The 24,247-nt window shown below is 41.1% G+C and overlaps 1 protein-coding gene and 1 long non-coding RNA gene across 7 annotated transcripts in view; both read right to left on the reverse strand.

The window, feature by feature from the left end:
• Positions 1-24,247, reverse strand: part of MSRA (methionine sulfoxide reductase A) — a 275,643-nt gene that overhangs the window by 248,338 nt on the left and 3,058 nt on the right. Inside the window, exon 1 of one of the 4 annotated variants that reach the window (XM_080587438.1) lies at positions 1,497-3,066. The exons of the other annotated variants lie outside the window; for them this stretch is intronic. The gene's annotated coding sequence lies outside the window, so the exon portion shown is untranslated. Of the gene's footprint in view, positions 1-1,496; positions 3,067-24,247 lie in introns of those variants that run through there. 4 annotated transcript variants of the gene reach the window in all.
• On the reverse strand, positions 1,747-24,240 carry LOC308193157. Of its 3 annotated transcripts, none has more exons than XR_013949421.1 (3): positions 23,963-24,240; positions 17,936-18,062; positions 1,747-15,883 (listed from the first exon to the last, which is right to left on the reverse strand). It is a non-coding gene; the product is annotated as an uncharacterized lncRNA (long non-coding RNA). The 3 variants fall into 3 exon arrangements; XR_013949423.1 differs by having other exon boundaries at positions 23,732-24,240; XR_013949422.1 differs by lacking the exon at positions 17,936-18,062 and having other exon boundaries at positions 23,732-24,240.

Here is a 24,247-nt window from a genome sequence, read left to right on the forward strand (position 1 = left end):
ATTTTTAAGAATTAAACAAAAATTGTTCCTTTAAGAAGTTACTAAGCTTAACCAAAAATTAAGGATCATAAATGAACTGTGATAATGAATGATCTGACTCAAGTATTCGGAAATCTCCAAATTATGATAGTTCCTAAATAAAATACACAGACATGACAAACCACATCAAATTACGCCCACAAAGTAAATTTTCATACAATTCCATCAACATTCCAAACCCAACAGTTCAAGCTATGCAGTTCAAATTTTGATTTTCATTTGCCAAATTGGGATATTTTATGAAAATAAGACTTAGGTGTACCTTTAAAAGAAAGAAAAAATACTTTCCTCATTATGTGGGCCAGCCAAAAGAAATCTGCAATAGTGTACATCTCATTTAAGAAAACAAAGTGCCCTGACTGGACATTTCAAAGAAAAATAAAATTTTCAAAACTGTAGTATCTGCTTTCCAAATAACTTCAGTGGCAGTATGTGTTCGAGCATTTGCACAAACATTACCGTTTGTAAATGCACTGCAAAGACCCACATGTTGATCATGTTTAAAACCTGAGAAATCATTTATGAAATTTATACAAATCCTCAGGAAAGAAAATATGGATATTCTTCTAATATTTAGAGTTTGTTTTCACTTAGAGGAACCACAATAACTGTTTTCAATTTTTTTTGGTGTTTTGTTTTGTTTTTTACTTTTAATAGGAATATCCATTAAAATATTTCTTGTAACATATGGTAATTAAAGAAAATAGCACATGCTTTGAGACTACATAGTATTTCAGAGAAATACAGGAAATTCCTTTCAGAATAAGTACACAGATAGACAAACTTACTATAGTATTCGGAGTGCAAACTTGCATCCATCACAGCTCTGTTTCCCCGATCACATCACATGTTAATGCCTGTGCAGGAATGAACAACACACTAGCTACCCACACAGAAAGCAAAACTGGACTCACTCAAACCTTTCCTTTCCACTGCGTAATCAATTTGCAATCTGTTGCGGATGCCTATTTTAACAATTCTGTGTAGAATACAACAATTTAGAAAGACAGGATTGTTATTTTTATAAGCTAGATAGATCATTTGATGGAGACACTTTCTTCAAAAATCACTAACAAACCATATTAAAAGGCTTCAGTAAATCACATGGCAATCACAACAGCATCTTAACCACTATTTAGCTATAGTATCTTTCAAAAGGTTCACTGATGTAGTAAAAATCTGACACGTCTTGCTATAAAACCAATTTAATTTAATATTAAGTAAGCTCTTTCCCATAATCAAAAAGGCCAATTATTTCTGTCGTCTAATAATCAAAATCCCATGATGTACAGGTTAAAATAAAAACACATCACTGCAAAAATGCTTTTCATTAATGTTGTTTCTTACTTTTCTTCAGCATACAAGAAGAATTAGGGAAATGTACTTCTGCAGCACGTTAGAAATTACACATCTTACAGACTGAACAATCTATTCTTTAAGGATAGTATGATACTTACTATAAGAGAAGACGATCCATAAAAATCTATGCCTTACAGTTACTCTCTGAAATAATAATGCTGATTGTCACAGCAGAAGTAGTGTAATCCAACCACATCCAGGCCTAATAGGCAGGATACTCGTATTTGTTCCTATGAAATCAGAAATAAGGTACCTGTCTCACTGAAAATCCAGGCACCCTTGGAGAAAACAAACAATGGATTTCTAGGTCCTTAATTTTATTGAAATCAAAAGACATCCACGCTTCAGTCGTCACAGATTTTTTTAATCCACGTATGAAAAAAGAGCAGATTTTTTCACAGTTGACAGCAAACAGGTACTGTAACTACAAATTGAAGTTTCTATATCCAGTGTCATCAGTTCAAATCCAGCTCTGTCATCTTCAAACATTCCTCACTTGGCAGAAGTCAATATTTTTCCACCCCTTATTTCCTCCAACAGAAGAAAATTCAGCAATTTCCTGTGCTCTCTACTGAGATGCTCTGGAAGAGATGCTTCAGAGCAGCAACAAAACAACCAGGCTCTCATTTCTTGTTTTGCCCTTCAGGCGTAGTCTGGGTGTCTTCGGCTTGCCCTGCTGGTCTTCAGTGTTGTCACTAATAGCTGGGAGATGGAGCTAGGACAGCATGAAGCAGCAAAAATAAATATTGTTGCTTTAAGAACATACTTACTTTTATGTTAAGATGTCACAACTTTCCCTCTACTCTTACTCCACTGCTGGGTCAGATGAAATCTTTAAGGACGTTCCATTAAAAGTTAGCATCTGTAGCACACGTGGGAGAAACGCCGAAATTCCCATTCTGAACATATTCCGAAGGAGGTCAGATTTGGTTTTAAAGCACATTCGTGTCGATGAAAACTTTTTTGTTGTTGCAGAAAACGAAAATTCTCCCTCTTTATTGAGGTATTCCCTCTGTAATCTTCCAAGTTACTCGGCTCCCTTACAGTTTAATCAGACACACAAAAAAAAAAAATCAAATATCGCATTTCCCATATGTGTAAACTGACATTGTGGAGGCTTCATTAAAGAAGTCTTTTATTTCTCTTATCACTGGCAACTGAGCATCATTTCATGTACCACCACTTTCAGACAGCCCAAGAGACTTAAAAAGCTAGCTAAGTTTGAAAACCAGAAAGTTCTGAGTTTTTCTGTACCCCAGGACGGTTTTCTTTCCCGAAGCTCAAGCCGAGAAAGCAGACAAAAGAAGCTGATTTGACTGAGCCGTGCCAAGTCTTGCCTTTTTTTCTTTCCTCGGCTGCTCGCTCTCTCGCTCGCTCGCTCGCTCCCAGCATGGCAACCTTCCCGCGCAGTCTTGGCGGAGCTCCAGCCTGTGCCAGGCTGTCGGAGTTCTTGTTTCCAAAAGATGCTCTTTGCGAATCAATTAATAGATTTAAAAACAGGAAACTGTGGGTCAGTCACCAAATCTTGGCACCAACACGCGCTGCTTCTGCCAAATCGGCTTATAGATTTCATGGTTTCCTACCTTTTACAAGGGATATAACGTTTTTTGCTCCCTGATCGTGGAGCTCCGGAAGCCATTCACTGTTCACAGTGATAAGAAATCTGTTCTCTAAAAATGTCCGCATGCGACACATGAACAACCTGCAGTAAATCAAGATTCTTTTGAAGGCGGGCGTATGTGTAATTTTAATAAGTACCAAATACTCCTTAAAATAATATGTTTTCCTTCTCTCCTCCGGAGAATCATGGGAAGATGCCAGGAGCAGGAGACGTATAGATTTGAATTAAGATCACATTCGAAAGTCGTGCACGTTTTAACTTTCTGAACTCCAGTCTGAAAACTACTTGTCCTTCTAAATGCCAACGTTATTAAAAATCAGCTGAAAGTTAATACTCAATCTGATCCCAGCCAGCAAATACAAAAGCAATGCTTTGCAAACTCCCCACACCTCTAGATGCCAATGATGTCATCCGTCAATTCGAAAGCACAAGTTCTTGTTGTGGCATGCACAGGAGAAACTGCTCTGCATGGACAGCTACCTTTGGGGGAAAATCACTCGATTCATTTCAAAACTTTAAGGATAGGAAATTATATTTCGAGCTCCATTCAAGATGCTTGAAATGACTAGGATTCGTACGAGGAGAATTACAGGAATACACTTTCCTTTATCTATAAGCTATTTGCCAAGGCAGAATGCCAGATTTTAAGTACATGCATTTATATCCACGAGCACAATAAATTATGCACAAAATAAACTTCCCTAACAGTGCATCTTTTACAGTTTATGGATACCAGTGGGGTTTTTGTTAAGAGGCTCAGTATAGAGTCCCGGATGTTTTGAGCTCGGTTGTTATTTGGGATGCAAGGCTCCAGTCTTCCCAAGGCTTTGACTCAGAGCTGAAGTTCGGTTGGCTCAAGGAGCAGCCCAAGGAAGCCCGTAGTACGAGGAACACGACGGGAGCTCACCCAGAGCACATTGAGGTACCCATACGAAGACACCCACATCTCAGTTCTGAAAGCAGAACAAAATCCCGCACTACCCCTATCCTATCAAGAGAACAGACGAAGGTACAAAGAAGGTACTAAAAGGGAGAACATAACTCGTTCGATGTAACTACCATGAAAAGCACACACAAAATAAATTAAACCAAAACCAGGTCTAGTTTAGGCCTTAAGAAAAAACTTTATAAAGAGAACAACTGCTATGTACAAGAGGTTGTGTACTCTGAACTAATGGCACTTTTCAAAAATACGTTAAACAAACATCTGTAAGGAATTAGGCAAAACTATCCAACCTGCAGACAGGTGGATACATGGGACATCCTGCCAAGTTCCCAGTTTCCAATGACCATAACAGATCTACCCATGTTATTCCCAGTAGCCTTCCAACTCCCAAAAAATCACCGTTAACTTTAAAATAATGTTTTTGTCTCAAAATATTGCACATCCTATCAACTTAGTTAACATCTAGCATCACTATGACAGGCCAAGTTGGAAAAAAAAACACCTATATATAATTTTTCTATTTCTTCTCTTTGTGAACTTGACAGAAAACTCTAATATGTCAGTTCGCCTCTACTGAAAGACCGTCAGGCATCAACATGGGAACAAAAAGATCTCACAGAAATTACTGTCAGTGGGATTACTTTTGAAAGGCTACACTACTCCAACAGTCATCATTAGAAACTCATCTTTTAATTAGTCTTCCTCCAAAAGCTGTATGTATTGACAACAGTATTTTGGGTATGTTCCAAAAAGTATGCAATTCCAGTCGAGATGAACAATTTTAACTATTTAACATTATTTTTGCTGAAAGTAAGGCAGGAAAACCAAATGTATTTCCCAGCAGCCAAGTACTTTCCAGAAGTGGACAGCCTTGCTAATATGATGAAGAGCCTTATTTTATCTTTCAATATGCACTGCTCCAAACACAAGGGGTCTCATTTGCAGAAATGACTACCCTCTTCCTGTCGTATAGCATGTTTTCAACTGTGTACTTTACTGTAACTCTCCTAATTCCCACTCTTGTCTCTTAAATACTCTGCGATTGCATTTCTGCTCCACTCCACCAGCACTGCTTACACCACCCTCAGTAACACCTTCCAAGATGCATCTTCCTCATCTCTGAGCTCTCAACACAAACAATTCCTCTGCTTTTCCATAAATAAGCTCCCAGCCCCAACTTATCTAGCGTACCACTAAATCCAATAACCTTCAGATGGAAAGAAACTGCAAAACTTTCTCCACACATTTTGTTTTGTGACTTTTTCAATGTTCTTTGCCAGTCGTTTGCCTTACCACTGGCTTCTTCGATTTTCTCCTTGTTGCCCCTTGGCTTCCCACCATCCTAATGTCAGCCCCTTCCTCTTCCCTTCTGGTACACCACTCAAGTCCCATGAAACCTGATCCACTCCCATGCCACCAGGCTCTACATTAGGGACTGTATAAAGTACTCTGACTCCAACATTTTTCTCTTGAACATTCTCATACCTCCAGCTATCCTCCTGATATTTCTTCAATGTCATCCTCTTGCAGTGCACAATATATAAAGTTGGATTCCTCATCTTTCTTCCCAAATATTCTCCTATCCATCTCCAGTGCAAACTTGATCATCTTCAGGCTTACCATTACAAAACAACGCATAGCTCTGTCCTTCAACACCATCTAAATCCACACGCTCAAAGAAAAATCCACACCTTTATTCTTTTTCAGTATCTTAGATATTAATTTCATATTTTCTTCTCTGAATTTGTTAGATATATATATATATATATATATATTTATCTGTGCCCTGGTCATCACTCAATTCAAATTCTTTTTCTGTCTTTTTCACTTTGTCCCCTTGCAATTTGCTCACGTAAAATTCTACTCCCCAAAGCCTCCTGATGTCTTCTTACTCCGTCTTTTCTCAAAATTCCTTTATTCACTTATTTTTCCACCTCACTCAAGCACACCTGTGTCTCACTAAAGTCATACACCTGGCTACCCATAGCAGTACACCTGTCAAATGAGCAAGTGGAAAACTTACGTGTAGAAATAAGCCATTCACTTAAGCTGTCACATTTGGAAGGAAGTACACTTATTTTCTTTGCTTGCAGAGAAGGCAAACATACAGGCTACCTGGCAAGTTTTATGAGGAAAATCAATGTATGGGAATGCTGTACAAAAGTCAAAAACACAGGCCTACATTTTCACATGAAACACAGTAAATGCACGCCTAAATAAAGATAATATAAACTACAAATGCTAATTAGTATTTGTACACATAAAGCAGACTTTATCCATTGGAAAACTCATCAAGACACTTTAATCCCAAACAGCTACTTAAAAAAAAAAATGTTGGGTGCATTTCCCCTCTCCCTTTTTGTCTTCCTTGGCAGCCCACCTACCCACTGTGAATCAATGAACGTCGCTCTGAACACCTGGAATGAGAACACTGCTCATAAGCAGCATGTGCATGATATTCCCCCGGACACTTTATTCTTAAGAATAAACACATTCTTAATATGGCACTTTTGTCAAGTCAGGGCTACCTCTACTAGTATTTCTGCTCTCACACTTCTGTTAGCAGGTCTAGGCATTCCCTTTAGATATAAGTGAAACAATTCTTCTGAGAACAAGGCAGAGATTTTTTTAGGAGTCTGACTTTGGAGCCAGATGCTTTCTTGATGTATTATTAAAAGGTGAAATACATTAAGTGTCAGGAAAAATGTTACTTTTGCCTGGGCCGTTCTTATGGGGAGATGGTAACAATTGCCTAATGACTCTCCTCTTTTCTGTTTTCATTTATTATTAAATAGCCAAACATTGGTAAAGATCTAAGATTCCATAAATAAGTGAATGTAGCTATAACAGAGAACAATATGAAAGAACAAGGAATACTGACAGAAGTATGTGGAAAAAAAAATAGTGACAATGCAGAACAAGCAAATGGAGATAGCAACAGCTGAAGTAAGTGGACATCTCCAGGTTTAACCACAAAAAATGGAAAAAATATTAAAGAAAACAAGAGAAAAGGCCTCTGAATGCATGAGCAATCCCAGCATGAAGGTCAAGACCCATGTGGACCTCCAGAGGGTTCCTCAGGTCCTCAGGCTCCCAGTGTGAGCCATCAGCTGCCTGATGAGATGTTCCTGGCAGGGGCAACCTATGACTACCCAAGGGTGGTGAGGCCCAGGTTGCCCAGAGAGGTTGTGGATGCCCCATCCCTGGAGGTGTCCAAGGCCAGGTTGGACGGGGCCTTGGCCAACCTGATCTAGTGGGTGGCATCCCTGCTATGGCAGGGGGTTGGAACTGGGGGATCGTTAAGGTCCCTTCCAAGCCGTTCTATGATTCTGTGACAGCCACTTTTGCATCGTTGTGCACGCACCCAATTAACTTTCCTAGAGGACAGACGGTCTTCCTTGGCAGCTGACCACTTACCACCTTCATTTATCATTTCGACAACATAATGGATGCGCGATTGGAGCTTCTTCTGTGGGAGGCTGCAGTAGTCAAGCGACACCGTGGAAAAAGATTAACGCTACAACTGGATCGTTCCAATTAAATCCCGTTGAAACCCAACACAACAAATCTGCATGCCTAGACAGCACTGCAGTGCGGTGGCTTTAGGGCTGGCCAAATGTGACACTGGTGAGTGTTCTTCAGCTTCACAAGGCAAACAGATGGCAAGTCCAAACCCTATGGGAAGCTATCAACAACATCCTAAATATTTCAGTGTGGGAATAGACTTCAACAACTCATCATCTGCAGGCATGATGCCCCAGTCTGAAAGTGCAGAATACATGGATTAGTCTTCACTATGTGTATTCTTCTCCAGCAATGTGGATAGTTCTTTTTTCCTGAGTATATCTAAGAGAATTTGTGTTCATAGGTTAAAATGTCTTCCCATTCTCTTTGTCCAGTGCCACTCAGAACACTTTAGATGCATGCATCATATTTATAAAGTACTACATGGAAGTTTAAACATCATTGGTACCCTTAACTGTTTATAATTTTCCTTCATATCTCAGGAGAAAAACAGATACTTAGAAAAATCAAAATGTTAGGAACTCAGCTTCACAGGCATTTGTGACTGTCATTTAGAAAAGCAATTACAGTGTGCAACATGAAAAATATATGCATAGCACTTTAGGTAGAGGTAGTTATTCGTAATGGTATCCACTTACAGTTAACTTGGGTATATTGAAAATAGACTTGTAATGAAGTGGATAGAAAGTCTCAATATCTTCAGCGATTATGAAGAAGGATTCTCTGAAAAATCAAATTAACAAGACAGAGAATTTTTCCAAAATGCGGTCAGGTTACCCTCTCATAATTGCCAGTCCATGTGTAAGGAATAAGAACATATTCTTTGTTATGCACTGAGCAAGAGCTTTGTTGTAAATTTCAAGTACAAAGGGCTTTATTTTGTGTTCAACATTCTTTTCAACAATTATATTCTCACAATCTAAATGTTTTAAATGGTTCTACAGAGATTAGTATCTCACAATTCCTCACCTGCATCCAGTAATCAGCCCTGAGAGAGCAATTTTTTACTCATTTTCCACTTCTAAATCGGCATTATATTTAATGAAACTAGAATGACTTATTTTTACAACAGCAGTACCCAGGAATGCCTGTGCACATATATCCACACACATAGGATATATATTCAATGGTCTCTTTTTTCTCTCTCATTCAAAAAGCTTACTTTTAATTGTTGTAAATTAAATTAAATACTGGCATGTGAAATGCTCAACACAACGATGACTCCTGTGACTCCTTAATGACGCCTCAAGCAGAAATTTAGTCATTTAAATGGACAGCTCAGAAAGTCTGCACTTTGCACCACCAATGCGTGGAGACACCAAAGTCCCGCTGATGGGTGTTTCGTGGCCGCAGGTCCCATCCTCTGAACCTCTGCCACCAGCCCAGCCACAGCCACACCACGCTTGTATGCCACAAAGGATGGCGTCTACACCTACAGTCCTCAACATCTACAGGGCAGGGCCCCAATATAGTTTAATTTATTGGCATAGAAAGAGCCTGCAGTGCCCATGCTTGGTACTCAAGAGTCTGAATCCAACCTACCGAGTGGGATGGTATCCTACTCCACAAAACAGAACATCCTTCAGGTGCTTTGAAAAGCAATTTGATGACACAGTACAGCACAGGGGACCAAATTAAATCAAATAGTACAGAATTTAGACAACTTGATGCAAAAACATATTTGTTAACCCACTCAATACTAAGAAGCAAGGTATAAAGTCCTACGCCAAATCCCTCCTCTGCTCAACACCGTTTTAATGGGAATCGTGTGCAGTTGCTAACAACATCAAGAGACACTTTTAAAAAACAGAATGTTCAATTTCTGAAGAAATGAACATGAAAACCTGATACCCTCTTAGTTGTACTGCTTAATTTCAGAATCACAGAATTGTAGGGGTTGGAAGGGACCTCAAGAGATCATCGGGTCCAACCCCAATAGGTTGCAGCTGCACTCCAGAGCAAGCAATTACATCCAAAATGCTGAACTTACAAATGAATTTAAGGGAGATATGATGGGGAAAAAAAAATAGAAAGAAAGAAAGAAAAAAAGCATAGCATTCCAGAATCATTAAAAGGAAACAGAAAAGATCACTGGCTAAATTATTATCCTAAAGAAGAACTAACTGTAAACATATCTTTGGGTCATCTTATTGATATTTCTCTTCTTCATACAAAGATGTATTAGTACATTCTGCCTAAGAATCCACCCTCTACATTTGGTTCACCTGCTAATTCCTCCTCTTTCCCATTCCCTTTTGAGCAGTAACTTTGAAAACCGTCACTCAAGATACTACTAAAATTAAGCGTTATTATTCCGTGAAGTTGAATTTGTTAGAAGTTGTTTGCATGCAGCTTCTGTACAAGTTCAGTTCTGCTCCTCGCATCGCACGTCAGGTCAGCCCTGGTAAGTGCAGGGCGAGAGGGTGAGTCCTTGGGGAGGAATTCAAACTAAAGCAAGCAAGCAATAAAAATAGCCCCCATAGACTCTACGTATTATAATGGAATCTCTGGTGCAAATACTTTGCTTTTGATACTCTTAGAAGAATTCTTATCACGGTTTGGTAAAACATATCAGGACATCATCCAATGATTCCACAACGTAGCTTTTTGTCCTTTTTTAAAATGTAAGCACAACTTGTGAGAAATAGCAGATGATTACATACCTACTACAAAAAAAAAATTCCTCTGTGTTGCATTTATTTAATTCATAGCTGAATGCTTTCTGCATGATTACAAAAGTTGAAATGCCCTCTTCTAAACTACAAGCCACATTTACGAGGAAATAATCCAGTCCCACCTCAGGGTTGTGATCTTTTTAGTTTAAGAAAACAGGTAATATTTAAAGTCAAGAAAAATCCATGCACCTTCAGTGCCTATCCCGGGAATCGAACTACAGTGCCTGCACACAGTGTCTATGAAAAATCTTAAGGGCTCTCATCCCCATTCTGTATGGGCAACATCACCCTCTGTGGTCTGAACACTACTGAACCTTACCCACGTAGGCATCTCCACGTTGAGACCACGTTTTGTACCTTTTTATCATAAAATCATAGAATCATAGAATAACCCAAGTTGGAAGGGACCCATAAGGATCATCAAGTCCAACTCCTGGCACTGCACAGGTCTACCCAAAATTTTATACCATGGGACTAAGTGCACAGTCCAATCGCTTCTTAAATTCAGACAGGCTTGGTGCAGTGACTACTTCACTGGGGAGCCTGTTCCAGCGTGCGACCACCCTCTCGGTGAAGAACCTCTTCCTGATGTCCAGCCTAAACTTCCCCTGCCTCAGCCTAACACCGTTCCCGTGGGTCCTATCACTGGTGATCACGGAGAATAGGTCCCCTGCCCCTCCACTCCCTCTCGCGAGGAAGTTGTAGACTGCAATGAGGTCCCCCCTCAGCCTCCTCTTCTCCAGGCTGAACAGGCCCAGTGACCTCAGCCGCTCCTCATACATCTTCCCCTCTAGGCCCTTCACCATCTTCGTCGCCCTCCTCTGGACACTCTCCAACAGTTTCATGTCCTTTTTGTACTGTGGTGCCCAGAACTGCACACAGTACTCGAGGTGAGGCCGCACCAGCGCAGAGTAGAGCGGGAAAATCACGCTAATCTAAATCACAAGCTGAGAGAGTTGGCAAACTTGAGGGCTAGGAAAATCATCTGGAGGAAAGCTCTTGAACGGAAGGATGACCGAAGCAGAGAATCACAGAATGGTCAATGTTGGAAGGAATGTCTGGAGGTCATCTTCTCCAACCGCCTGCCACCTAGAGAGGTTGTCCAGGAAAAACGCAAAATGTTGAGGAGTCTGCCAAGGGTAGCAAGGCTCCACAGTCAGACCTAGAAGTGCCAGTTGTGTGACTTACAACTCACAGTACCAAAGAGCAAGAGCAGCTTTCCACTTCCATTTGTAACACAGGTACTTTGCAGAGGTGCATGCTCCACTTCTGGCAATGCTCTAATCCCTATACCCAAAGTATGTAGGTGAAACAACACATTCTTAAGTCTTCCTTTCTCCTGATGACCAGTGAGCAGACTTTTTCTAGTGTCAGCCAGGCGGTTTAGAAAGCTTTGTGGGAGACTGCCTCTCGTGCAATGTGCTGTACCAGCCATCCTCATATCTGTGATCTGTCCTCTACAAGACCAGTAGATCAGCCACCAATCTGCTGATCTCATGAGCCAACGATCTCCTCGAGTCCTTTCCAACCTCAACTATCCTATGGCACTGCTTTCCAAGCCAAGCAGGTAACAGCCTACACCACTGCATTTTGTGTTGCTGTCCCAGAGGGCTTGCTGGAGCCCTCCTTCTCCTCCCTGTTCCCTCCACCGACTGTGCTCCCCAGCTCCTGTTCCTGCTGGGAGAGTGGACCGAGCATGGACTGAAGTAGCCACAGATATAGAACCAGGTTCTGGGCTAAGATCTGTAGATGCTGAATGTTGAAACAAAAAATGCATTTCTGAGCCTGTAAGGAGGAAAAGATGAATGGGGAACATCAAACAGAAGGAGCTTTGAAGAACCATCAACATAATCTGGATTACGCCTTGGATGTCCAACAAAAGTGGACATTGCTGTCATCAAGAAGAACCAACCCATGCTTCCCTTGGAGAGCAAGCAGTGAGATACAGAAACATTTCTTCTACCCAAGGGATGGAGATGGATACAGTTCACGGGAAATATTGAGCATAGAAATGGAAATGGAAAGGAAATCAAGTGATTTTTGATGACAAAGCAGTAGCCCACAATGTGGCATGCTTTTGCTGCTAACCTTCAGGCTTGCAATGACCACTTCACTGTCTAATCAGAATAATCCTCCCTTGCAGGATACTGCTGCCTTCTCACTGGGTTCCCAGCAGAAGTTAACAGCCAGTGTCTCAGGCACCAAAGCTCTGACCTGCAAAAACAGCTTCTGTCCTCATGATCACAGCTTTCTGTCTCACACTGAGAGGCACCAAAAAAACTGCTTCCCACCAGAGTTCTGCTTCTCAGCCATTCCTGAAATTTGGGCAGGCCTTACACCATCCTCAGAGGCTCCTAGAAAGTCAAATTCCTGAAAAAGCAAGCCCAAACTACAGTAAAAAAATAGATACAATCGACTTGGCCACACGACTCAATAGAAAATATGATCCCATCTTTGAAACTAAGACCCAGATAATCTCCTTACCCAAGCAGATGAAACTCCACTATGGATAATTTTGCATATCTCCAACAAGAAGGAACTATGAGCAATAAATAAGAAACTGCAATAAACATCATTATATATTGCATGGGTTTTTATCATATTTGAGCTTAGGAGTTATTTATATGTATTATTCTAATTGTACTAGAAATTTAAATGCAGGTTTCATATGGATCATAAAAATCTGCAAATATCACAATGAGCAATATACAAATGTATCCATACCACTGAAAGCCTATGCATAATAAATAAAATATTAACATGCAAGATAAAACAGAACCTATCACACAACAAATTACAAGGCAAACAATTCTAGAGTTGCAAATAAAAAATAAACTTCTAAATGAACATTACATAAAATGGTAGTTAAGGCAAGGTACATCATTGTAATTTGAAGGTATAAATTTGACAAGAAGACTTTAATTAAAGCACAGAAAGCTTTTCATACCCCAAAAAAATGGAAGTAAATACTACATATCAAAGAAACACAAAAGGACTAAGATACAGATTAATAACTAAAACATTCTAACAACCTTAAAACTGCTTTTTGGTAACCTAATGCAAGGTCTATTTTGCACTCACCTACTTTCAAATCAATTAAAGTATGCAGGTTTTTTAATATCGTACTCCCTTTTTTCTTTATAGCATCACCGTATAACAAGGTTCTGAGGGAACTAAAGCTGCACTTCTGCAGTTACATATGTGAACAACTGAACTCTCTTTCAGCATAACTTGACGTTGGAAATTCTGTTCTTCGTTATTGGAAGTGTTGTACATGTACATGAACCAAGAAAATCAAAGAAAAGAAAGAGTAAATTATAATTCTGTGAACCGGCATACGATGAAGTGAGTAGAAAAAAAAATAAGACAGCTTTGACTCCATCAAACACAAAATTTTCAAGGCTTTACACCAACTACAGGAATAGGTCATTGAATAACATTCCCTCAATTAAGTTTGGTTGTGGTGCTCTGGGAAAAACAGGGAAGACAAAAATGACTCACACAAACGAAATTCTCAAAATACCAGAGCATTTCTTCGTGTTATCTGCACTTTTTTTTACCCCCAGAGTAAATGTAACGAAGCATGTACCTTTCCATGAAACCAGACAGATTACTTAGAGTTTGGTGCACAACAAAGGCATGCACATAGGCAGTTACCTGGAGTAGTTATTATGCTGTAAATCCACACCTGGCTTACACCATGCTAATCTGTTCTTGTAACCGTAACGTAAATCATGGTCAGATCTGGTTTGAATGGATGTCCATACCAGTTACCCTTTGCTTTAAGAATGCCATATATAACAGAGCTCAACCATGTTGAAAAGTGTAATTATATTTTTTGAAAAGTGACCTATTTTGTAGGAAGATATTAAAATAGCTTTACTCTTTAACAGAGCACAGGATGCAAAGGCATGTGACAAGTTCTCTCTTCTCTCATTAAGGAAATGACAGAAAACGGAGGTGCTAAATGACTAGGTAGACACAATAAACAAAGGGAGAAAAAGAGCAATAAATAGTAGGGTCAACATTGAAACATTTTAAATAGTCAAAGCAGTTTATTTCTGGAAAACCCTTTGAAATGGAAGACTGGGACAGAAGCGTCCACGATTTAACCAGCAGCATAGAGCTACGCTGATGAAACACAAGCCAATGGGCCCATGGTTGCCCGTTGTGCCCAGTGTGCACTGCCTGGTTGCATGAGCCAGCCAAGGCAGGACTCACCCCATCAGTGGTTGTGGGATGAAAGAGGCATTTTGGGGATGCCGTTCACCTGGTTGTGACGTCTTTTGACATCCATTATGTCAATGATCCCGACCGTCCCTTTCAGTGCTCCGTCCCTGCTGTGTGCTTGGTGCCATGTAGTGACAAACCACGGCCTTTCCCCCATGCTCCCCTTTCTGATAAAGAAAGAGAAGCAGCAGTGGGCAGCCCAATCCTGCGCCTCTACCTGTGATAAGCACCATTTTAGCAATGCCTACTTGTACGTGAACAGCCACGACAGCCCATTATTTAAAGCCAACTTAGTATTCCCCATATACGCTAACTTTGTGCTAACGTGACTATGGCAAAGTCAGCCAAACACTGTATTTAAAAAGAAGAAAATTCATTTATTCAAATTACACTGACACTACTGAAGACACAACTGGCTCCACAGATCTTTAGCATCTAAGTCCAAAAGGTTTTAAACAGTAGCGTGGAGGCAAGTGAAGAAAGTGAGATGCTTCTCTCCACCGTCCGTTTTTCTGAGTTAAAGTCACAACATTACCAAAATGTCAGGTCAATGCCATTCATGCAAAAATTGCATTAAAGATAAAATGGCCACAATTAGCTGAAGGAGTTCAAAGTATCCCAGGCTTCACACAATAATATTGTATGTTACTTTGTGAATAGTGAAAAACGTGAAAAAATAACCCATGTAAATACAAGCATCATGCTTCTGACAGGTTTATTTAACGACACAAATATAGCAAATTCACACATTATATCCCTTTTCTATGTAGGGATGTAACGAGAAGCTAGAGCAGCTCGTAGCAGCAACGAGAAGCTGTTGAATCCCATGTACCACGCCACTACCTTTCCCTAGAAATAATTATCCGCTTTTATTACACAACTTTGAGTGATTCCTCAGAGTGGCATCACGCATAATCCCCTGCATAACGAACCTCTGGATTCATTTTTCATTTCAGCGAGGGAAATTGCGGTTATCGGCAAGAGGAGTCTCCTTCAAGCCTGATTTGCATTCAAGAGGCTGCCAGTTGGGGAAAGTTTCTCCCATTTCAGTAATTCTGTCTCCCAGCAACCCGCGCTGTTGCCAGGAGAAACCCCGGGGAGAGCTTCCTGCGCACCAGCCCCGCTGCAGTCCTGGGGGTGCCGCTTTGTGCGGCGCCGCTTCGTGTCGACGCACGGCCGCCCGTGAGAAGCATGCTAAGTAGCCGGCGAGGAGCTCCGGGGACTCGGCAAGGGATTTTTGGATTTTTTTTTTTTGATTTTTCTTCTTTTTTTTTGGAGAAGGCTTACTGATGAATGACGTAGTCCTTCATGCCGCGGTGCAGTTAGAGGTGATAAGGAAGCGCGGGGTTTTTTCATCGGGGCGGCGTTGTCTTGGGAGCAGCGTTTGACAGCTGGATGTGCAGCTCTGTAAACATATTTGCTGGATGTTTTTAATCTATCCAGCATTGTGTGTGCATGCTAACTTCGTTTTTTGTTGTTGCTTTCCAGCTGCCAAGAGCAAAAAGCACATGCAAACAAAACAAAACAAAAAATCCCTTTAGATTGACTTAACCTTTGCTTCTCCTTGCAACACCTTCCAAAATGCAAATGCAATGGGTGGTTCAAAAGTAATTCCTGTTTTTCCAATGACAGTACAATATTTATAGCCAAACACTTGGCCTGCATACAAGCTGTTTAGTGTTTAGGCATAAATACCTGACAAAGGGAAAAAAAAAAAAAAAAAAAAAAAGGAAAAAAAAAGAAAAAGGAAAGAGAAAAAGTCATGGTACGCTATCACGACAAGACTTCCAAACAAATTCATCCCATGTCTACCTGTAAAGAAGTGGTAACCCCAAATTTCAGAAGTTGTCTTTCAGATAATAAACTGCTATTGGATGCGAAGTGCTTCCACGAGGAAGCATACTCTGTTTTACATCCTTTCTGATTTGAATCTTGGCATAAGGAGTGGAATTGTAATGAAATTTAATAATTTATGGAAATTGATGGCTTGAGCATATTTGAGGCAAAGATCGTTTCTTACAATGAAGAAATAAGTAATTAACCCTGCTGAATAAGAAAGGTAAATTGAAATTTCAGAAATGCTAGACCACATCCGACACTGTTACTCAACATGGTCCTGAACTGTACTTCGATGAAAGACAGATCTCATTGTTTTTAACCCACATTCCATCTAAATTTCAGTAAAAAATGGGTAACCAGTTGGTTCTGTATATAACACACCGTATCATGTAAATAAAGTGGTGGAAAACTTTATGAAATTAATCATTATAAACCTGAAGAGAAACTGTATTTCACTTGTAGTCTTTGTTCTATGGCATAATCTCACTCAATATTCTCTATTTTAGACTTTCAGTCTAAAGCTGAAGAATTTGAGACCTTCAGTCTAAAGTACACTGGTATCAAATTTGCATCCACAAATAAGTTTTATATTTGCCCATGCTTAACAAACTTTATAAATCATTAAAGGAAAAAACATTTAACGTTTTTCCGCTTGTTCCTTATATTTTACTGAAAAGCATCCTAAAAAACCTTAAGCATACATAATAGTTTGCAATTCTCTTACAAAATCTTGCATCTTACACAATTCAGCAAACTGTCAGAATATCAGGGAGAATCTATTTAAAACTTCTCCAACTAACAGCGCGTACATATTTAGGCACACAATAAGCATGAGGTACCAGATTTTTCCGTAACGCTGGACAGGACAAACAGGTTACAGAAACACGGACGTTTCCATGACATACTAAGTGACAAGCAGCAAGCGATCGGGCTGTCCCATTCAGCTGATCTCCCTTTTGCCACTCACCCTTGGTAGGAAAGTATTGATGACTTATGAATAAGAGAGCTGATGATCCCAACTCGATGATTTCCAGCATGCTTTGCCAGTGCAGTGCCCCTCTGTCGTTACAACTCAGCACAATTTAAAGTTTAATGATGCCGGATTCACCGGCTGCTGAGAAAATGACTGGATGATCCCATGGCCATGCCCCTAACGACTTAATTCCACTGGGGGGGCTTCCCACCAGGCCATGAACATGAGTGAGAAGTCACACACTTTCAGCCTTAGCTCACTGCCGTGGGCAGTCCTGCTGGCTGCCTCCTGGTGCTGGCGATGGCATCAGGACCACCAGAACCAGTCTGACCCCAATAATTTGGTTAGCGTTTAAAGAACGGTAAAAATAGTTCAGTGTGGACTGAAATTCCTCTAAAGCAAACGGGTATAGAAGCAACCAATTCAAAGGGCGAGTTCTGCTTCTGAATGTTCGTTTATTTTTACTGTTCATAAAGTATAAATCTTTAAAAGATCTCCAACTAAATGCTGTATTAGAAATCAGCTAAATGGGTCCTGATGGGATATATCGTCTCATTTGAAAACCTCTCGTGAAGTAAACTCCCTGTAAGAATGTAAGATCTACCATCCTTCATGCCTATAGAGTCAGTTAGGGTGGAATCCAATCTGTCTAAATCCTGTGAAAAGCATAGGATACTTCCAGAGGCAGGGGACAGAACAAGAAGAGCAAAGGAGTTCCCATAAAATACCTGTCCATGCTGTGCAGGAATGTAAATACAAAGAAGTGTTTCTCTGAAGGAAGAGAAAGTGATCTCGGCTGTAAAACTTCAGTACCTCCACCAGGAGGTTTACAAGAATGACCTATCTCTGCTCAGCCTGGAGAAAATCGAAACAAAAAAAGTTTTCTTCTTAAGTTTAAATGGAATTTCCTGCATTTCAGCTCTCTCCGCAGCAAGAGTCTTGCTCCACCTCTTTATTTTATGTAAAATATACAGACTTGGAATTAAACAGTTAATAACAGAACCATACACTGTACCAATGACTTTAAGAATTCTTAGGTACACAGAGCTCCCAGAGCAATGTTTTGGTCTAAAATGTAAGTTATCCTTTGATATGCAAACAGGAAAATATTGGGTAGTAACAAGACTGCAGCTGACACCAACGCTAGCGCTACTAAAATCTTTGTCACTGCTGCTGATAGTGACAAGTCAAGAAAGATGTTAACTAAGTGATGACAGCTTAAGAAAAAGAAACAAGAATGAACAGAGGACAAAAAAACATGCCTTTTGCTGAGAGAATAGAAGAATTTACTTTGCTTGGTTTATGTCTGATTAAGTCTTTGTGTTTGTTTTTTTGGTTTTTTTTTGTTTTTTAAATAGGTTGACCAGCAATTTAATTACCATCTAAATGTACTTCTGGAAAACCAGAAAACACATACTACCATGCTTTTCATCCTCATGAAGAAAACCGTAACAAGTGTCAATAGCTGGAAGATCAGACAAAACAAACCAATTCAAAATATGCATTTTTTAATGGAGAGAGATAAGAAACACTGGAGCAATTTATGAAATTTTGCAGTGGGTTCTCTGTCAGAGGACATTTTCTCTAAAGAGCATGATCTGATTCAAGTGAGAATTAATTCATGGAAATGTTGTGCTCTTTTTTATGCAGGTCAGACTGAAGTTCACGATGACCACCCCCAAAATGTGTAATTATCGCTCTATTAATCTACAAACATAAAGCTAAAAGTTTTAACAGCTTTAAATAATTGTAAGACTGTCTACCCCTGAGTTGTACCTCTACTGCCTCAGGAAAAGTTAACCCACCCCAGATGTACCTGAGTGTCTCTGCAAGGAGCACGGCTGAGACCGGGCAGAAAATACATCCTGGCACTGCTCACCTGGACCAGTAGGACAAAATACTCCTTTAAATTAGCAGTACTCTGCTATCTCAGGCTATGTAGCTGAGAAAAAACTCCGTGTGCATATATACATATAGGATTACATAATGTCTGACACAGGGGGTTCCCTCTGCGTTATTAGGGCTCCTTGACTAGTGCTCCTACCCCTATCATAAAATAAAACAGCCAGTTAAATAAAGCGAGCAATATATACTCACAAAAACGTGAAAATGTTTCAACGACACTGCAACTAAAATTAATTCTGAAAACTGGAGTTCTACTAGAAAGGCAGAAGCAATAAATAATATGCAATTTTACTATGGAACATGACATCGTACTGCGCCGTTACATAGAAATCCTATGAAAGACATAATTTTCAAAAACGAATGCAGCAGCTCTACTGCAAGGACAGAAAAGGCACAACATCATTCCCAGATTATGAAATTTGTTGAAGATCAGATAAATCCAACTACATTACAAAAAAGTGAAGTTTAGTGTTTGCATTGTTTTCAACTCACAGCTCGGTATTTTATCAAACTTTCACTCACTTTTACAAACCGAACCACTGAATCCTCTGAATCACAAACCAACTACTTCCAGTCACTTCACAGAATTACACGTCATAGCAAAGGTTTAACTCCGTAATTTGCTTAGACTCAGACCCTAAATAAGCAACAACCTTATGATAAAACACAAAAAAAAAAAAGGCAGACAAGGTCAAGCCTCACATAATCCTGTGGTCAGCAATTTAAAGAGACAGGAATGCCACGTAGCTCTTTGCAAGGCTGGATTAAATGCAACTTCCAAGCTGAAGCTGTCACTTGGCTTTTTTTTCCTCTCGTTTGGGCTGCAGCACAGCCTGAGCTGCTCTCTGCACTCACAAGCAGGAGCCCTCAGCCAAGATGTTCCCCAAAAATAACAAATCCCCCAGAGGGGCAGAACGCATCCGTGCCCATCAGACGCCTATAAGGCAGCAGGAGCTTGGTGCATCGGGACCAAGACGTGCAAGCAGGTGCAACGCAACCTCCTCCACGGGGATGGCAGCAGTGGGGTGAAGAGGCTACGTCGCATGAGGGAGAAGGAGCAAATCAACAGCATCTTCAAAGGGAACGCATGGTCGAGGGGCTGCAGCTCTTCATCTCTGCCCTTATCACCGCTGAACACGATGGACACCTCAGGTCACTGACCAGTGCCAGTTCCTGCTTCATAGAAAGGTCTGGCAACGTTTTCCTCAAGCGTCCACACGCTAAGACAAAGTTGGGCTCACAGAGAAGACGACTTAGATGCCCAAGTGTGGTCACGGACCTACGATGTGATCAGAATTGGAGATGTGGCGCAGCGCACACAGCTTGAGCTGTGTCATGGATAGGAATGGGGTTCTCAGGAAGAGTTAGCACAGCAGGCTAGGATGGGGAGCTGCACTCTACAGGAAAGAGCTCCTTGATGGCACAAAGCTCCAGTGTGAACGTAGAATCACGTCTGCTGAGCGTCTCTGTGTCAAGATCATGGGGAAAGAAACAATGGAGATGGTGTGGTTTGGGGTCCATTACAGAGCTGCTGACCAAGAGGAGGGAAGTCCGCAACGAGCCAACACAAGTCTCCAGACTACAGCCCCTGGTCCCCCTGGGAAACTTCAGTTCCCAGACATCTGCTAGGAGGGTAACACAAAATTGTGCAAGCAATTCTGGAAGCTGCACTCGTGACAATTTCCTGACAAAACTGCCAGAAGGACCAACCAGGGATAATGTTTTACTTGACCGGCTGTTCACAAGCAGGGAAGAACTGGCGGCATTGCAGCCATAGATGGCAGAGAGTTGCAGCAACCACAAGATGACGGAGTTCAGGATCCAAAGGAAGGCTGGAAAGGCAAACAGCAGATTTAGCATTTTGGACTTTCAAAGAGCAGACTGGCTTACTTAGGTAATTGCTATATAGAAGGTCCTGCAAGGCTGCCAAAGGGAGAAGGTGCCCTCCAGAGCTGTATGGTCTTTGATGAAAACTTTCTAAGAGAGTTAAGGAATAAAACAGCATGGAGGAAAACTGGGAACTTCATCAGAAGCACATAGCTTCTTAGTGAACTAAAACACAAAGAGAGAGCATACAAGAAGTAGAAACAATAACAAGCAACAAAAGAAGGATGGAAAAGCATTTCATAGGCTTTTAGACATGAAATCGAAAAGGCCGAAGCTGGAGTTAAGACTAACTATGGACATAAACAGCAGTAAGAAACAATTCCAAGAAAATGACAGTTGAAAAAAGAAAAAAATTAGGTGCATTAATGAATACAGAAGGCAACCTAGAAGCAGTACAGAAAAGACTGAAGTACTCAACACTTCTTTTGCCTAAGTCTTCACAAAGACTGTTCCAAATCCTCCCATGCACCAGCACACACAGAAAGGAGAGCAGCAAACAATGTGGGGGGAAAACAGGTTATGACTACTTAAAGAAGCTAAAGGTGTTAAAATCCAAAGAGTCACATGAAGTTTGTCCAAGGTTGTGGAGCAAACTCACTGCTGTGACTGTCACAGCGCTGTGACAGATATAGGGTATCTATAGAATAGTAGTAGTAGTAGAATCTAGAAAAATCTAGGTGATTGGGAGAGATTTCAGATGCCTAGAAATGGGCTACAATAACAGCCATTTTTAAGGAAGGCAAAAAGAGGATTGAGGAACTATACGCTGGTCAGCCTCAGCTCAGCCACAGAAAAGATCATGGAATGTGTCCTCTCAAAAAAACATTTCCCAACACAAAGAGAGCAAGAAAGTAATCAGGAATAGTCAACACATTTACCAAAGGTAAGTCATGCTTGACCAGACAGGCTGCCTTTCACAATTAAATGACGGCTACGCAGATTAGGGCGAAGCAGTGGATGGAATACATCTTGACTTTAGCAGGGCTTCTGACACCATCTCTTACGGTATATGCATTTGGAAACTGTGAAAGTACAGGCTCGAAGAACAGATTGCTAGACACTAGACGTGTCAAAAACTGTCAGGATCACCAAAATCAGAAGGCAGTGATCAATATCTTGATTTCTTGTGTGTAGCAGGTTATGCCAGGGGCTGATGCTGGGGCCAATATCACTCAATACCTTAAACAAGAACATGAATGATGTGACAGAAAACACATTCAGCAGGTTTGAGGATGACACTAAATTGAAGGTGAGAGTGGACATGCCAAACAACAGACCTTCAGTCCAATGAGACCTTGAAAATTTTCAGGTCTGTGCCAACAGAAACCACGTGAAGGTCAACAATGAGAAGTGCAGGTTCTGCACTGCTGCAAAATAATCTCAGCCCTGCTGGAAAGGACTTGGGATTATGCTGCTGGATGCCAGGTTAAATATGAACCAGCAATGTGCTCTCATTGCAAATAAAGCTCTGTATTGGGCTGCATTACAAGGAGCACAGATAGCAAAACGAGGAAGAAGTATTCTCCTCTACGCTGTACTGGTAAGAATTCACCAGGAATACTGTATCTGGTTTGGGGTCATCTGTTCAAAACAGATGTTAATGGACTGGCAGGGATCTGCAAGGTCAACGGTCAAGCTGGTCAGCAGCCTACAGCACACAAATTGGGCTTGCTTCAGCAGGTGAAGGGAAAACTTAGGGGCTATATCACAGCAGCTGAACAGAAGTGAGAATGACAGCTGAGCAAGCCCTTCTCAGTAGCACCAGTATTGGAAAGGGAAGCAACCACAAACTGTGCCTTGGTTCACATTAGATATAAGGAAACGCTCACTAGAAGCCAGAGCAGCACTGGAACAGGAGCTGGACTGAAGATCCCTTCCAGTACATGTTTCTCCAGATCCGCAGTCTAAAACCACTTTAAACAGAGGAAATATTTCTGAGGAAATGTTACACAATGTTTAAAATTTAACTTGCCATTCTTTTCGCAAAGTAGTTAACATCTTATTTTAACTTTTGCAATTCAGTGGAGCTCCGAGCTGTTATTAAGTACATGATACCATGCTTAGTCATAGAATAAAAATGCCAAAAGAAATTGTAATTGGCGTTATGAGAACGTTTTTTTGTATGACAGCACAAAAGTATTCTATCTATAGAGCTGAAGAGCATAAACAGGGTCTGGTGTTATCTTTTGCCCAAGCTTTTATCAACAAGCAACAGGAAGGTGCCGATTTTATCTATCCAATACGCTACCCTTGGTACTATTTCTGAAGTTCATTGCCCTAACGACATCAGCCCCTCTCTGCACCCCTTTGACTACAACTTCTCCACATCAGACATAAACATTCTTCCTGCTGCCTTTAATTTCATCTTCACCTTCTTGCCAACTCCAGGATTTTACCAAGCACCTGTACAATCCAGTGTTTTTCTACGCTCTTGAACACTCTTTCCACTCAGATTACACCACCAGACATTTATAATTCTCCCTCCAGCACTTATGGACCTTATGTATTTATTTTTTTTTCCAAAGTTCACAGGTTTCATGAAAGACCTTAAGATGCCTGGCACAAAAATACTTCTGTAAAACTGCCTTGTAAAAGGGAGGAATGATCAAATACTGCAGCATCTGGGTGCCCCTGTAACTCCTATTTAGCAGTGATGATGATGTTGCGATGTTTTCTGTTCCTAGGACGGCTGACAGAAGGCAAAATCAGCCCGAGGTTGCTACTTTGCTTACCTAACAGCTCCCATTTATGCAGAATGAAGGGAAGATCATTGCAAAACCACTGAAATATCTTTTACGAAGTTAAGTTTTCCAAACACTAGGGTTAGAACACCCGCACCACGTTTTGATGTCATTATTAGGCATTATGTAACAGAGACGTTAAGGGTTAGGTAATGTTTTTAAAACCCCGCACAAGTCTATTGCAGCCCTCAGCAGAAATTAACCACAAAACCCACGTCCGACCAAACGAAAACCAGCCCCGTTGGCCGCTCCACCAATCGATCAGCTGCTCTTCTCACCCCAAGCCCACCCAGGAAACACCATTGCGCGGCTGAATTACGAACACGAATCCCCTCCCAGGGCGTCCCGCCCGCCCCTCCCACACGGCTGCGAGGCGGCGCCCGCCATTTTCCCTCCCTCCCCGCCCCCGTCCCGCCTCAGCGCGCATGCGCGGGGCCGCCTGAGGGAGCCGGGGCCGCATGAGGGGCTGAGGGGCGGCGGGGCGTGGGGGGGGGGGGGAATCGCCTT

The sequence above is a fragment of the Anser brachyrhynchus genome (genome assembly GCF_964034855.1).
Source record: "Anser brachyrhynchus genome assembly, chromosome: 3".
Taxonomy (NCBI): Eukaryota; Metazoa; Chordata; class Aves; order Anseriformes; family Anatidae; genus Anser; species Anser brachyrhynchus.